The 14,611-nt window shown below is 43.5% G+C and overlaps 1 long non-coding RNA gene across 25 annotated transcripts in view; it reads right to left on the minus strand.

Moving 5' to 3' along the window:
* Window positions 1–14,611, minus strand: part of LOC140486508 (uncharacterized) — a 327,762-nt gene that overhangs the window by 94,310 nt on the left and 218,841 nt on the right. The window contains exon 7 of one of the 25 annotated variants that reach the window (XR_011962612.1): window positions 1,351–1,436. The exons of the other annotated variants lie outside the window; for them this stretch is intronic. This is a non-coding gene — a long non-coding RNA (uncharacterized lncRNA). The remainder of the gene's footprint in view (window positions 1–1,350; window positions 1,437–14,611) is intronic. 25 annotated transcript variants of the gene reach the window in all.

Here is a 14,611-nt window from a genome sequence, read left to right on the forward strand (position 1 = left end):
GCCTGCCTAGTCATGTAGTCGTGCTTATTTATATCATGCAATACACCAGCTTGTTAAATAGGAGCAGTGCCACATCTGTCAAGTCTCTGTGATAGTGTATGGTCCACCATACAATAGACAGGCCCTAAACAAAATAGCAACAAAAGAGAATTGATGGTAATGCTTCCTCAAACAGACCTTACCCTGAGCCATATCCTGGTAGCAGTGGCAGGACAGCACAGTGGCTCAGTGGTTAGCACTGCTGCCTCACAGCGCCAGGGACCCGGGTTCGATCCTGGCCTCGAGCAACTGTCTGTGTGGAGTTTGCTCATTCTCACATTGTCTGTGTGGGCTTCCTCCTAGTACTCTGGTTTCCTCTCACATTCCAAAAGATATGCAGGTCAGGTGAATTGGCTATATTGCCCATAGTGTTAGGTGTACTCGTCAGTGGTAAATGGAGTCTGGGTGGATTATTCAGAGGGTCAGTGTGGACATGTTTGGCCAATGGCCTGGTTTCCATGCTGTAGGTAATCTGATACCACAAGTATGGCAGTCGGGAAGTACAAGATCTCATCAAAAGATGATTGTGAAGGGTTGTTTGCTTGGTGAGATATGAAAGATTCAACAAGACTATTCAGAAGAGCAGGAGGTACTCCCTGATGTCCAGGCCAATTTGTCTACCTTATTTAATGTCACAATAACAGATTATCTTATATAATCTGAACATTGTTTGTGGGAGATTCCTGTATGCAAATTGATTATTGGATTTCTGTCTTTATAATATTTCAAAAGACACTTCATTGGCTGCCAAACACTTTGAGAGACCCGGTAGGCCACAAGAAGTGTTATATAGACACATTTTTTATTCTTTTCATCCTGCTGATAATCATGGAGTTTGGCCATCATTGTACATTACACAGTTGAATATCTCATTGACTCTCTGGCTCAGCTAGATGACGCTCATCAGCAGCATCAAAAACAACTTGCATTTATGTTAGATTTTCTAAATAAACCTGTTCAGGGATGTCACTACCCCTCTGGAGCAGGTAGGGCTTGAACCTGGGCCTCCAGGTTCAGAGGTGAGGAAACTACTAGTGTTTCACAAGAGCCCCTAACTTGTACTTAATTAGCACCACTAACAGAGTTTGGGTAGAAGGTGCTTCACAGCAGTGCTTATCAAAACAGACTGATCCCAAATTACTCGGACATGAGCAAAAGCTTAGTTAAAGAGGTCAGTTTTAAGGAAGATTTGAAATGAGGAATGAGTGGTCAAAAGGTCTGGGGAAGGAATTCCAGAGCTTAGGAAATAGGCAGCTGAAAGCACAGCCACATTGAATGGCGGGGCAGAGAGTCCCGAACAAGTGGACTTACCCTCAAAATTAGAGTGGAATTGTTCAGGAGTGACGCCAAGAAACACATCTTCACGCAAAGGGTAATGGAAATGTGCCCACAAGAATCTGTTGAAGTTGAGGAATCAAATGAAAACATCTAAATCAAGATTAATCAACTTTTGTTAATGGCAAGGCTATTAAGGGTTATGGACCAAGACTGGGTTGATGGAGTAATGGTACAGATCAGCCATGATCTAACTAAGTAGGAGCTGAATGGCCTGTTCCCAACATTCTGCTGTACATTGGGTATACCCAAAGCTTGTGTCATATCATGCTTTCAATGAGATGACAAGGCCGCAAGACGACGAGCTCTGAGATGTTGCGAAGACCACCCAAAACAAAACCTGCACCTTCACGTTACCTCAGAGTTTCCCATCCGGCAGAGTTAACATTCTTCTCAAACTAAAAAGAAATACGCATCAAGAAATAGTGAGGTCTAACCAAAACCTAACGATCTACACATGGCAAGGCGGGTTCTGAACATAAGCACTCAAATAAATACAAAGGACTCTGGAAATCTGAAGCAAAAACAGAGAATGCTGGAGAAACTCAGCAGGTCTGGCACATCCGTGCAGAGAGAAAGAAAGTTTTCACTTCGAGTCCAATAAGACCAAAGATGTCCAAAGATGTGCAGGTCAGGTGAATTGGCCATGCTAAATTGTCCGTAGTGTTAGGTAAGGGGTAATTGTAGGGGTATGGGTGGGTTGCGCTTCGGCGGGGCGGTGTGGACTGGTTGGGCCGAAGGGCCTGTTTCCACACTGTAAGTAATCTAAAAAGACTGAAGCAGAGTCACACCGAACTTGAAATGTGAACTCTGCCTCTCTCTCTCTCTCCACAGATGTTCCCAGAACTGCTGGGTTTCTCCAGCACTCTGTTTTCGAATTTGAACACTTTCTGTTTGAAGCAACATCTAGTTTTCACAGAAAAAACAGAATCCCTATAGTATTGGAAGCACGCCATTCGGCCCGTTGGGTCCACAACCACCCTCCAAAGACCATCCCATCCAGACCCACCCCATCGCTGTAACTCCCATGGCCAATCCTTCTAGCCTGCACATCTTTGGACTGTGGGAAGAAACCGGAGCACCCAAAAGGAACCCATGCAAACATGGGGAAAACATAAAACTTGATACAGTCAGTCACCCAAGCATGGAATTGAACCCAGGAACAAAGAGGCAGCAGTGCTAACCACTGAGCCACTGTGCCACTCCATCAGTTTTGGTGAAACCTCATTATTTCCTAATGTGTATTTGATTAGATTAGATTAGATTACTTACAGTGTGGAAACAGGCCCTTCGGCCCAACAAGTCCACACCGCCCCGCCGAAGCGTAACCCACCCATACCCCTACATCTACATTTACCCCTTACCCATACCCCCTTTCTTGGCTTCAGTTTATTAAGTTTTCTAGTTAGGCAGCTCTGAGTTCAGGCCTAGGTTATTGTGGCTTGAGCAACTTCTCAGAGCTCTTTGCCCCACAAGGGGCCTGTATTGATGTGAGGAATAATGTATTAGACCCGGCTGGGGAGTCGATGCTGATGGTCAGAAGCACTGCTATCTGACAGGTCATGGTGGGTTCTGAACTGATGGATGGGTTTAATTCAAAATAAAAACCAAGGTCGGCCCAAGAGGCAGTTTGTTGTATTTAAAATTAAGAAGTAATGAGGAAATAAGATTTGTTTTCAATTACTCTCCCCCAGCAAACATAAGAACTACTCGACAGAGAAAAGTACACAAGGTTCATCTGTTCCTCCTTCTACACTGTGACTCTAAGAGGAACAACACAATGAGAATAAATCATCATGATCCATCTCAGCCACCACTCAGTGCAGCAGCTACATTTAGGCCTGAATTGATGGGAGGCACTGAGATCATGGAGGGGTGTAGGGGAGGTGAAGGCACCAGAGATAAGGAGGTCATTGAGGAGTTTGAAAGCAAGGATGAGGTACTGGGCCGGAAGTCTTGCCCTGATTTCCCCGGCAGGGAATGGCTGATAGTTACCAGGTACACAAATGGGAAAATGAACATTTGGCTAGATTTCACAGGAAGAGGAAAATTACTGGGGAAAACTGAAGTCCATTTAAAATTACCTTCTCTCATCCTGGTAATTAAATGATACAATCATAATGGAACTTCTGATTAACCTCCATCACTTGGATTAGAACAGGCACAGGCAGAAGTTCAGGAAAACCCCAACTGTGGAGAACTTTAGAAGTTCTAATGCTGAATTGTTCTGTGTTTAATTACATGAGGTTCTTAATTATTGATATGCACTGTGCTTGAATAGTTATAGAGTCATAGAGACGTACAGCATGGAAACAGACCCTTTGGTCCAACCCATCCATGCCGATTAGATATCCCAACCCAATCTAGTCCCACATGCCAGCACCCAGCCCATATCCCTCCAAACCCTTCCTATTCATATACCCATCCAAATGCCTCTTAAATGTTGCAATTGTACCAGCCTCCACCACATCCTCTGGCAGCTCATTCCATATACGTACCACCTTCTGCGTGGAAAAGTTGCCCCGTAGGTCTCTTTTATATATTTCCCCCTCACCCTAAACCTATGCCCTCTAGTTCTAGACTCCCCAATCCCAGGGCAAATACTTTGTCTGTTTACCCTATCCATGCCCCTCATAATTTTGGAAACCTCTATAAGGTCACCTCTCAGCCTCCGACGCTCCAGACAAAACAGTCCCAGCCTGTTCAGCCTCTCCCTATAGCTCAAATCCTCCAACCCTGGCAACATCCTTGTAAATCTTTTCTGAACCCTTTCAGGTTTCACAACATCTTTCCGATAGGATGGAAACCAGAATTGCATGCAATATTCCAACAGTGGCCTAACCAATGTCCTGTACAGCCGCAACATGATCTCCCAACTCCTGTACTCAATACTCTGACCAGCAAAGGAAAGCATACCAAAAGCCTTTTTTGCTATCCTATCAACCTGCGACTCAACTTTCAAGGAGCTATGAACCTGCACTCCAAGGTCTCTTTGTTCAGCAATACTCCCTAGGACCTTACCATTAAGTGTGTAAGTCCTGCTAAGATTTGCTTTCCCAAAATGTAGCATCTCACATTTATCTGAATTAAACTCCATTGGCCAATCTGATCAAGATCCCATTGTAATCTGAGGTAACCCTCTTTGCTATCCACCACACCTCCAATTTTGGTGTCATGTCATCTGCAAACTTATTAACTGTACCTCTTATGCTCGCATCCAAATAATTTATGTAAATAACAAAAAGTAGAGGACCCAGCACTGAACCTTGTGGCACGCCACTGGTCACAGGCCTCCAGTCTGAAAAACAACCCTCCACCACCACCACGTTCTGTCTTCTACCTTTGAGCCAGTTCTGTATCCAAATGGCTAGTTCTCCCTGTATTCCGTGAGATCTAACCTTGCTAATTAGTCTCCCATGGGAAACCTTGTTGAACGTCTTTACCGATGTCCATATAGATCACATCTACCGCTCTGCCCTCATCAATCCTCTTGGTTACTTCTTCAAAAAACTCAATCAAGTTGGAGGATAGGAAAAATTTCTGGCTGTAACAGCTGCTCTTTTTTTGAGGTATTTTAGGTGCTGGAGGTGATTTCCTCGAATTCCAGGAGCAGCAATTACTGTTTTATAGGCTGTTGCATTGTTTTGGAACTTTAAAAAAATCAAAACAACAACAGTTTTAAAAGGGAGAAGAGCAGACAAAGGAAGCACATGGTGAGGTCAGCCCAGTTATGGACCTCAGAGAAAAAGGGAACAAAATGTTGAAGTCACTGGAAGCTTGAGCTGTAAAAATGGAGCAGACATTTAAAGCACTGTAATTGAAACCAGATAGATGTACCAGAACAGTGCAGAGGTGACACTAGTTACCAAATACAAAAAAAGGTCTAAAGTCACTGAGTCATGTCACAAGCCACCCACAAACTCCACCTCAGCATTTCATTTTCGAAAAGAATTCCGTCAAATTTCTTTTTGAATGCATCAATACACTCTGAATTCCCAGCCAGCTTGTTCCCTTCACTTGCCCATTGAAATGTTGGGTCTGACTGATGTGGGATTTATAGCAATACCAGGGACCTGGGTACAATTGCAGGCTCAGGGAACTGTCTGTGTGGAGTTTGCACATTCTCCCCGTCTCTGCGTGGGTTTCCTCTGGGTGCTCCAGTTTCCTCCCACAGTCCAAAGATGTGCAGGTTAGGTGGATTGGCCATGCTAAATTGCCCATAGTGTCCAGGGATGTGTAGGTTAGGTGCGTTAGTCAGGGTTAAATGTAGAGTAATAGGTTAGGGGAATGGGTCTGAGTGGGTTACACTTTGGAGGGTCCGTGTGGACTTGTTGGGCCAAATGGCCTGTTTCCACACTATAGGGATCTGTGATTCTCTATGATGGGGAACTCATAATTTGAATGGAGAGGCTAAGTGGAACAGCACTGGAAGCAGATGATGGGAGAAGGTGTTAGTGGCAGTGACCACCACCGTGGCCTCCAACATAGGACCAGGGTCTGTATCAAGATGCAATATTGGTGTTCAAGGGGCAGGGAGAACATTTGGAGGCTAGATTTAATGTGGTGGGTCCCACATGGTGGGGATAGGTGAAAAATGGCAGTTGAGGTAGAACGATGGAATGGTGAAAATGGAAGCTCATTTGGGGTGGTGGTATACCTGGTGATCAGACAGAGTACAGTGCTGATGATGTCCAACACAAACTGCATTTCCTGACATCACTTTCCATTCTCAAGAGTGCGGCGTGTGAATAGAAACTGACTGGGACATGCCCAGGGCGAGCAAAGTCAGTGTCAGTTTGATGGGCAAAAGCCTGGGATCCGGGTCTGCTGGACATTGAAGGGTCAACCTCATGTAGCAAGCATTTGCAAACCCAGCTAGCTTTCATTTGCAAATATTTCTTCACCATTCACAATATTAACTGAGTAATAGACATCACATGTACATCAAAGGTGATTGAAACATGCCTTCGGTGCATGTGACCCTAACATTGCCACTAACCTTGACATCATTGAGATGGCAATGATTTAGAAGGAAGAGAATGGTGGGTAAAGTGGCCCTTCACTTGTAGAACTTCCAAGGATGTTCTGAAATTAGGGGAACACTGCTGCGTTATGAAGCATACAAGTATGGCAATGGACTCTAATGTGTGCAATGGAAAGTGGAATGGTTGATATGGGTCTGGGATGGGAGGGATCACTGTACAGTGAGCACTCCGTTTTGGGAAGAAGGTATTGGTCACTGAGCACCTTCACCACGTCGGTGCACAAACTGCAAGCAGGGTGTGGGGGAGCAGATAGGAGAGCCATTGAATGTCCAGTCCCACAACTTGGAGTGCTCGGGGTGGGGGGGGGGGGGGGGGGGGTAGAAGGTCTCTCAGTATAGTGTAGACAGTGTGTGCTGCACCATCCTGGTGTGCTGTGCTCCGCACAGTTGGAGGTGATATAAGAGATGCCGAGGAGTTGGAGAAATGGGAGCTGTCATTGGAGGGGAAGAGGAGGAGGACCCTGCGCTGGAGGAAGATTTCCTTGTGCATGTTGGAGCTCAGCTGCATTGGGAGCTACAAGGCAGACAGGACCTGATGTGAGATGTGAGCTGGGTGCTGCAGACCATCATGGAGATCAAGGTTGAGCCTCAATAATTGGTTCACATTGTTGGTACGAACTGCAGCTTGTATTTGTTTCATTGTGTTCCATTCACTGTCTGCCAATAAAAAGTCACATTTGGATCTGCATGATTGTTTGCCTATATGTGATGATACCCCTTAGGACAATAACAATATACAGCTGACCACTGGGTACTGGGGACTAAGCAGCAGGGACTCCAAGTGGGCAGCTAAGGACAGGTAAAGTGTGCGGCCTGATGGTTAAATGAGGATAAAGGAATGGGGCTGTATACGTGGGGAAGTGTCAACCACTCCAGCTCTGTGCCAGGGGCAGTGTGGCTTCTGTGGCTTTTGTGTCATTTCATAGTCAGTGAGGGGCAATGCCAGACAGCCATCACTTGCCCAGCCACATGGCAACCACAACGATGGGCAGATTTAAGGGATGCCAGTCTTCCGATAGATATCTACAGAGTGGCACGTTGTTTTGCAAACCGTAGCATGTTGCAAAATGTAAGGGGCACTTTAGGGGTGGGGCAGTTGATTGGGCTCATCTGTTTAGATTGGCTAAAAGTATTGCCTGGCCTCGCAGGTAGAATCATTCCAGAAATCTCTGAGCAACTTGCAGTTTGCCACAAAATAAGGTCCACGTCAACCCAATGTTTCCACAGGTTGGTTCTGAATTTACTCTGCTTCAAACGCAGGCCAATCTATTGGTCTACATTATCTAATCCCTGGAGAACCCAAGAATCATCAAGCCTACTGCCTCCTAATCTTCCCTTTCCTAGTCAGAAAAAAATTGTTTAAGTCTGTCCCTGAAGGTTGATTTCATTATTTTAGCCAGTACTAATAAGCCCGCGGGTCTGTGGTGACTCGATTAGGCTGATCATTTGGCATTGATTATAGAGACTACAATAGCTCTCTAAACATCTTTGACTTTTCATCTTTCCTTCTCTTCTCCTTTGAGCAAGGTTTTAGATACCTCTCCTGATGTCTCCCACTTAATATGTCTTTTTTTTAAACTCTCACTGCAAAGCGCCTTTGTGTGCTTTTATGATTTTAAAAGCACAACGAAGATTCAAGTTGTCGTTGATTCAGGTTTTATAAAACCCAGCTGTTGTTTATGCTTCTGTCATAAATACCTTGCTGAATTACAAAATGGCCACAACACAGAAGGAAGCCTTTCAGCCCATCGTGCCTGCACCGGCTCACTAAATGAACCAATCTTGGCCCTGTCCTTGGTTTCTGCAGCTTGCCGTGGTGAGGAACACTTACCATTGTTATGCCGTTGGAAATAATCCCATTCGGCCCCCACAGGAGCTGTCCATAAATCAGTTCTCCCAGTGACAACTGAGTGCTGCCAACACTAGCAAGCATATTCTTGGAGGTTCCACCACAATAAGCTCGGCTCCCCGTCCCGTACACTTCCAAAATCAGTTTGCTCTTAAAACATTCACCCCCCCCCCCCCCCCCCGCCCCCTGCCTCAACACCAGCTTCCCTTTCCTGAAGAAAAAGCAAACAGACTCTGAACTGGACAGATTCTGACTGATGTCAATCGGAGGGATTCCTTTTATCTCAAAAATATTTTTATATCCCTAATACTTTTATAAACTATGAGTAAAAGAAAGAGACCTTTCCAACGTATACTGTCTCAAAGCATAGCCCTGGAAATTAATCATTAATTCATGGAGGTTACGGGACAATCTTTGAGAATTACAACTTGATGGCAAAAGTTTTTCTCTATGGCTTTATTTTTTATTTGGTTTTATACTCAGCTCCACTGAAAAGGAGCTCCCTCTCCATAAATAATAATAACAATAAATAACAGAATACGAGAGAGGGAGCCATTTTGAGGGGACAGATTCTACCATAGCTTATGCTGGTTGCTAAGCAACAAAACCACACAATGAACAAAATGGATTCCATCTCACCATCGTCATTTTATGAAATGTTTTAAATTGGTTCCTCTGCCAATTATTTTAAATCAAGTACAGTATTTATCTGTACACATTTTATACGTAGTTAGCACTTTCTAGATTGGAGGGAGATCCCAGCATTTTCCAGAGATCAATGGTAATATCACAACTTTTCTCAATTTACATTAACCACTTCCCCGACCAAAAAGAATACTTGGGTGTACTTGGCACAATTGCAAAATTTGAGATGACGCCAAAGTTTCGAAGTGTTACCAGGGTGAGGAATAAGCACAGGTGAGCAGGAAGGACAAATATATGGTATATGAAACTTGACGCTGACTTAATGTAAAATAGTTCATTTTGGTTTCAAAGACAAGGAGTGGAAATATAAAGACTACAATGTGAAAGGAATAGGGTGTGTGCAATAACAGGGAGACCTGGGGTACACACTGTTGAAGACAGGCAGGAAGGGTTAAGGAAGTAATCAAAAAGGTATATGAGCTGTTTGGCTTTATAAACAGAAGAATGAGGCTGGACTTTAATCCCCCCTTGCCATGTGCTTTGTGGGGTTTTGGGGGGGCGGGGTGTCCATTCTATTGACTTGGGCATCACTTTGGGCCATCCACAAGCAGAACCCTGCTCCCACTGCAATTGAACCAGCTGTGGGGGTATTGCTGGGGGAACCTGGCTTCCAGTGGGACAACTGGATCCATAAAGTGGGAAAATGATGTCCACATAAAGGCCTCATCTACAGCTGGATTTAACCAGCATCAAGAGATGCTCATACCACACATCCAATCCCTGTGTAGGTTAGTGGCCTATAAAGAAATCTTTCATAGCAAGGGGATTTGTGTACAGGAGCAGTGATGTTTTGCTTCAACTAAACAGAGCTTTGGTGAGACCACACCTGGAATGCTGTGTGCAGTTTTGGTCCCCTTATCTGAGGAAGGATGTTGTGGTTATGATGGGGGTGCAACAAAGTTTTACCAGACAGATGAAGAACGACTGGCTCAGTTCGGACTATATTCATTGGAATTTAAAAAAACAGGAGGAATCTCATTGAAACCTATTCAATTCGAATAGCATTAGACCAGAACAAAAAGCAAAAGCGTGTTCCTAATGTCTTGGGAGCCTTGAATGAGAGATCACAGTTGAAAAGTATGGCACAGACCATTTAGGTTGGAAATGAGGAGTAATCTCTTTACACGAAGAAGGGTTTGCCTGTGGAATTCTCTGCTACAGAAAACTTTTGAGACCAAAACATTGAATGTTTTCAAGAAGTCTATACAATATGACATATAAAGATCAATATAGTTCTTCGGACAAAAGGGATTTAAGGGTATGGGGATAAAGTGGGATCAGGCATTGAATGGTGGAGCAGGCTCAGGGCCCTGGGAGTGTTGCTGAACAGAGACCCTGGGGGTGCAGATGCATAGTTCCTTGAAAGTGGAGTCGCAGGTAGACAAGGTGATTAAGAAGATGCATGCCATTATTGGTCAGATCAGTGAGTACAGGAGGTGGGATGTCATGTTGCAGCTGTACAGGACATTGTTGAGGCCACCTTTGGAATATGACATACAATTTTGGTCACACTTCTACAGGAAGAATGTTGTTAAACCTGAAAAGGTGCAGAAGTGATTTATAAGAATGTTGGAGGGCTTGAGCTATGGGGAGAAGCTGAATAGAGTGGGCTATTTTCCCTAGAGCGTTGAAGGGTAAGGGGCATGCATAGAGTGAATAGCCAAGATCCTTTGCCCAGGGTAGGGAAGTCCAAAACTAGAGGTAATTGGTTTAAGGTAAGAGGGGAAATATTTGAAAGGGGCCTAAGGGGCAGCTTTCTCATGCAGAGGGTGGTGCGTGTATGGAATGAGCTGCCAGAGGAAGTGGTGGAGGCTAGGACAACTGCAACTTTTAAAAAGCATTTGGACGTGAACATGATTAGGAAGGGTTTAGAGGTATATGCACCAAATGCTGGCAAATGGAATGAGGTCAGATTGGGATGTCTGGTCAGCACAGACGAGTTGGTCTGAAGAGTCTGCTTTTGTGCCGTATAACTCTAAGAATCTATAACTGAATGGAGTACTTCTATTCTTTTTTTAAATGTTACCATGAGAAAATGTGTTCCTCTCGAGGGTCCCTGGAGTTCTTATACCCCACCATCAGACCATAAGACACAGGCGCAGAATTACGCCATTCAGCCAATTGAGTCTGCTCTTCCATTCAATCATGGCTGACATTTCTCAATCCCATTCTCCTGCCTTCTCCCCATAGCCTTTGTTTCCCTTATTAATCAAGACACTATCAACCTCTGTCTTAATATCTTGGCCCACACAGCTTTTTGTGGCAATATGTTCCACAGATTCACCTCTCTCTAGCTGAAGAAATTCTTCCTCATCTCAGTTCTGAAGGGTCGTCCTTTCACTCTGAGGCTGTGCCCTTGGGTCTTAGTCTCCCCTACTGGAGAAAACCTCTTCTCCATGACCACTCTATCCAGGCCTCTTGGTATTCTGCAAGTTTCAATCAGATCCCCTGCTCATCCTTCTAAAGTCCATTGAGTACAGACCCAGAGTCCTCAACTGCTCCTCATATGACATCTTCAGACATTCCTGTAAATGTCCTCTGAGGTGACCCTCATCCAATGCCAGCATATCCTTCCTTAGAATAGGGAACCAAACAGTGGTAGTTAGCAACATTATGGTGAAGTTCATTGACCAAACTTAAGAGGTTTATAAAATCACGAGAGATGTGGATAGGGAGAATAGTCAAGGTCTTTTCCCCAGGGAAGGGGAGTCCAAAACTAGAGGATGTAGGTTTAGGGTGAAAGGGGAAAGATAATAAAGGGACCTGAAGGACAATGTTTTTCACGCAGATGATAGTGCGCGTATGGAATGATCTGCCAGGCGAAGTGGCAGAGGCTGATACAATTGTAAGTTTTAAAAAGGCATTTGGATAAGTATATGAATAGGAAGAGTTTAGAGGAATATGGGCCAAATGCTGGCAAATGGTACTAAGTCATTGTAGGATATCTGGTCAATGTGTACGAGTTGGACTGAAGGGACAGTTTCTGTGCTGTACAACTCTATAACTCTACATTATTCTCTGCATCAGAAAACAAAAGGCTGGTTGTGTAGTCTGCCTAATTCCAGTGTTCAGGAAATATGCTTTGGGTTGGAGATGAACTTGTCATGGGGAGGGGCAAGAATACAGTTAGATTAGATTAGATTCCCTACAGTGTGAAAATAGACCCTTCGGCCCAACAAGTCCACACCAACCCTCCGAAGAGTAACCTACCCAGACCCATTTCCCTCTGACTAATGCACCTAACACTACGGGTAATTTAGAACAGCCAATTCACCTGACTTGCACATCTTTGGACTGTGGGCGGAAACTGGAGCACCCGGAGGAAACCCACACAGACACGGGGAGAATGTACAAACTCCACACAGTCAGTCACTCAAGGCTGGAATCAAACCTGGGTCCCTGGCGTTGTGAGGCAGTAGTGCTAACCACTGAGCAACCATGCCGCCCTTCTTGTCATGGTCCATGTCAATACGAATGACCAGGCATGTAAGGAATGAGATTTTTGCATAGTCGTTATGAAGCTCAAAAGTCATAGCTTCTGGATTACCTGAACCATGAGTAATCTAGCACAGATCAGATCAGATGAGAAAGATGACGCATGTTTCAAAGACTGGTGTGAGCAAAGTGTGTTCCGATTCATGGGGCAGTCTTACCAGTTTGGGGAAAGTGAGATCTGTATCACTGAGATGGTCTACACCTGAAACCTGTTATCTAGCAAGGTGCACAACAAGGAAAGTGAAGAGGGATTAAGACAAAATAGTGGCAGCAAGGAATGCAATTTTGGAAGAGTACAGACAAGGAAAGAAAAAGGCATTAATGTTGGAAACGATAACTAAATGTGGATAAGTCTAGAGGTTATGAAGATAACAAAAGAAACAGAACTAAAGGCTATGCATGTAGCATTTTGAGCAAAGCAGATGAATGGAGAGTACAAATAGAAATAAATGATTTGCCAGCAGAGACCTGGCTGCAGGATGACATTCACTGGGACCTGAGTATTGAAGGCAATGGTATATTTAGGAAGGATAGGAAGCAAGGTAAAAGATGGCAGTGTGGTCTGATAAACTAATATGGAATTAACACAATAGAGGGGAATGATCTCAGCTCAGGAAATCAGGATGTAGAAATGGTCCGGGAGGGATGCAAAATTATAAAAGCAAGAAGTCACTTGTGGAAGTGGTGTGCAGGCTTGCTAACAGTAACCACATTGTAGGACAGACTAAAAGGGAGGAAATAATGGGAGTTTTTCAGGAAGGTACACGGAGAACCATGGGGATTTTAATTTACATATCGCCAAGAAATATCAGATGGACAAAGACAGCCTAGGAGTTCCTACAATATCTTTAGGACACCTTCCTAGAACAGCATATTCTAGAGCAGAACAGAGAGCTGGCTATATATTTAACTTTGTGTTCTGCAACACAATAGGATTAATCAATGACCTCATAGCGAAGGTGACTCTACGCAGCAGCAACCATAATATTATTGAATTTTACACACTTTTTCTTAGGGAAACCCCACAAATAGGGGCAATTACAAGGTCTGGATTTTTAAAAAAACTGGCAAATTCAGTTCAGCAATAGTTCAACAGATAATCTGTAACAGGCACTGAAAAAGATTTTTCAGAATACACAGAATGGATAATTAAAAAAAGAAATTCCCAGAGAGTGAACCCACCATCTGCAGTTAACTAAAAATGTCAAAGATAGTATCAAACTTGAACAAAAAGCTTATAATTGTGCAAAGACTATTGATAGGTCAGAAGATTGGACAGAATATGCACTAAAAAACAAAGTTTGACTAAAAGTTTAATAAAGACAAAAAAAATTAGAAGATGAGAGAAAATTAATTAGAAATATAAAAGCAGATGTTAAAAGTTTCTATAGATATTTAAAAACCAAACAAAATGAACATTGTTCTGATAGAAAATGAATTTACGCAATTAATATTGGGAAAAAAGGAGTTGGCAGATGAATTGAATAAGTACTTTGCATCAGTCAACAGAGTAAAAGACACAAGAAATGTCCCAGAAATAACTAGGAGCAAGTGAGGACTGCAGATGCTGGAGATCAGAGTGGAAGAGTGCGGCGCTGGGAAAGCACAGCCCAGAAATAACTGTAAATCAGGAAATAGATGGGAAGAACTCAAACAAAAACAGCAGAAAAGTGGTACTGAGCAAATTGTTGAAACTGTGGCCTGAGTGCTGATGGACTAAATTCTAGGCCCTTAAAAGAGGTGGTTGATGAGATAGTTGATGTATTAGTTTTAACTTCCTACAATTCCTGAGATTCAAGGAAGGTGCCATCAGAATAGAAAACAGGGAATATAACTCCTATATTCAAAATGGGAGGGAGGCAGAGAACAATAAACCACAACAATTAGCTTAACATCTGTCTTAGGGAATACATTAGAATTCATTATTAAAAATATTACAGCAGGGTCATTAGAAAGATTCATGGTAGGCAGGCAGATTCAACATGGGTTTGTGAAAGGGAAATCATGCTTAGTGTATTTATGGAGTTCTTCAAGAGAGTAACACATGATGTGGATAATGGTGAACTGGTAGATGTACTGAACTCAAATTTCCAGAAAGCTTTTGATGATGTGCCTGAAAGGTTATTGTGGAAAATAAAAGCTCA

Source organism: Chiloscyllium punctatum, chromosome 15 (assembly GCF_047496795.1).
Source record: "Chiloscyllium punctatum isolate Juve2018m chromosome 15, sChiPun1.3, whole genome shotgun sequence".
NCBI classification, from domain to species: domain Eukaryota; kingdom Metazoa; phylum Chordata; class Chondrichthyes; order Orectolobiformes; family Hemiscylliidae; genus Chiloscyllium; species Chiloscyllium punctatum.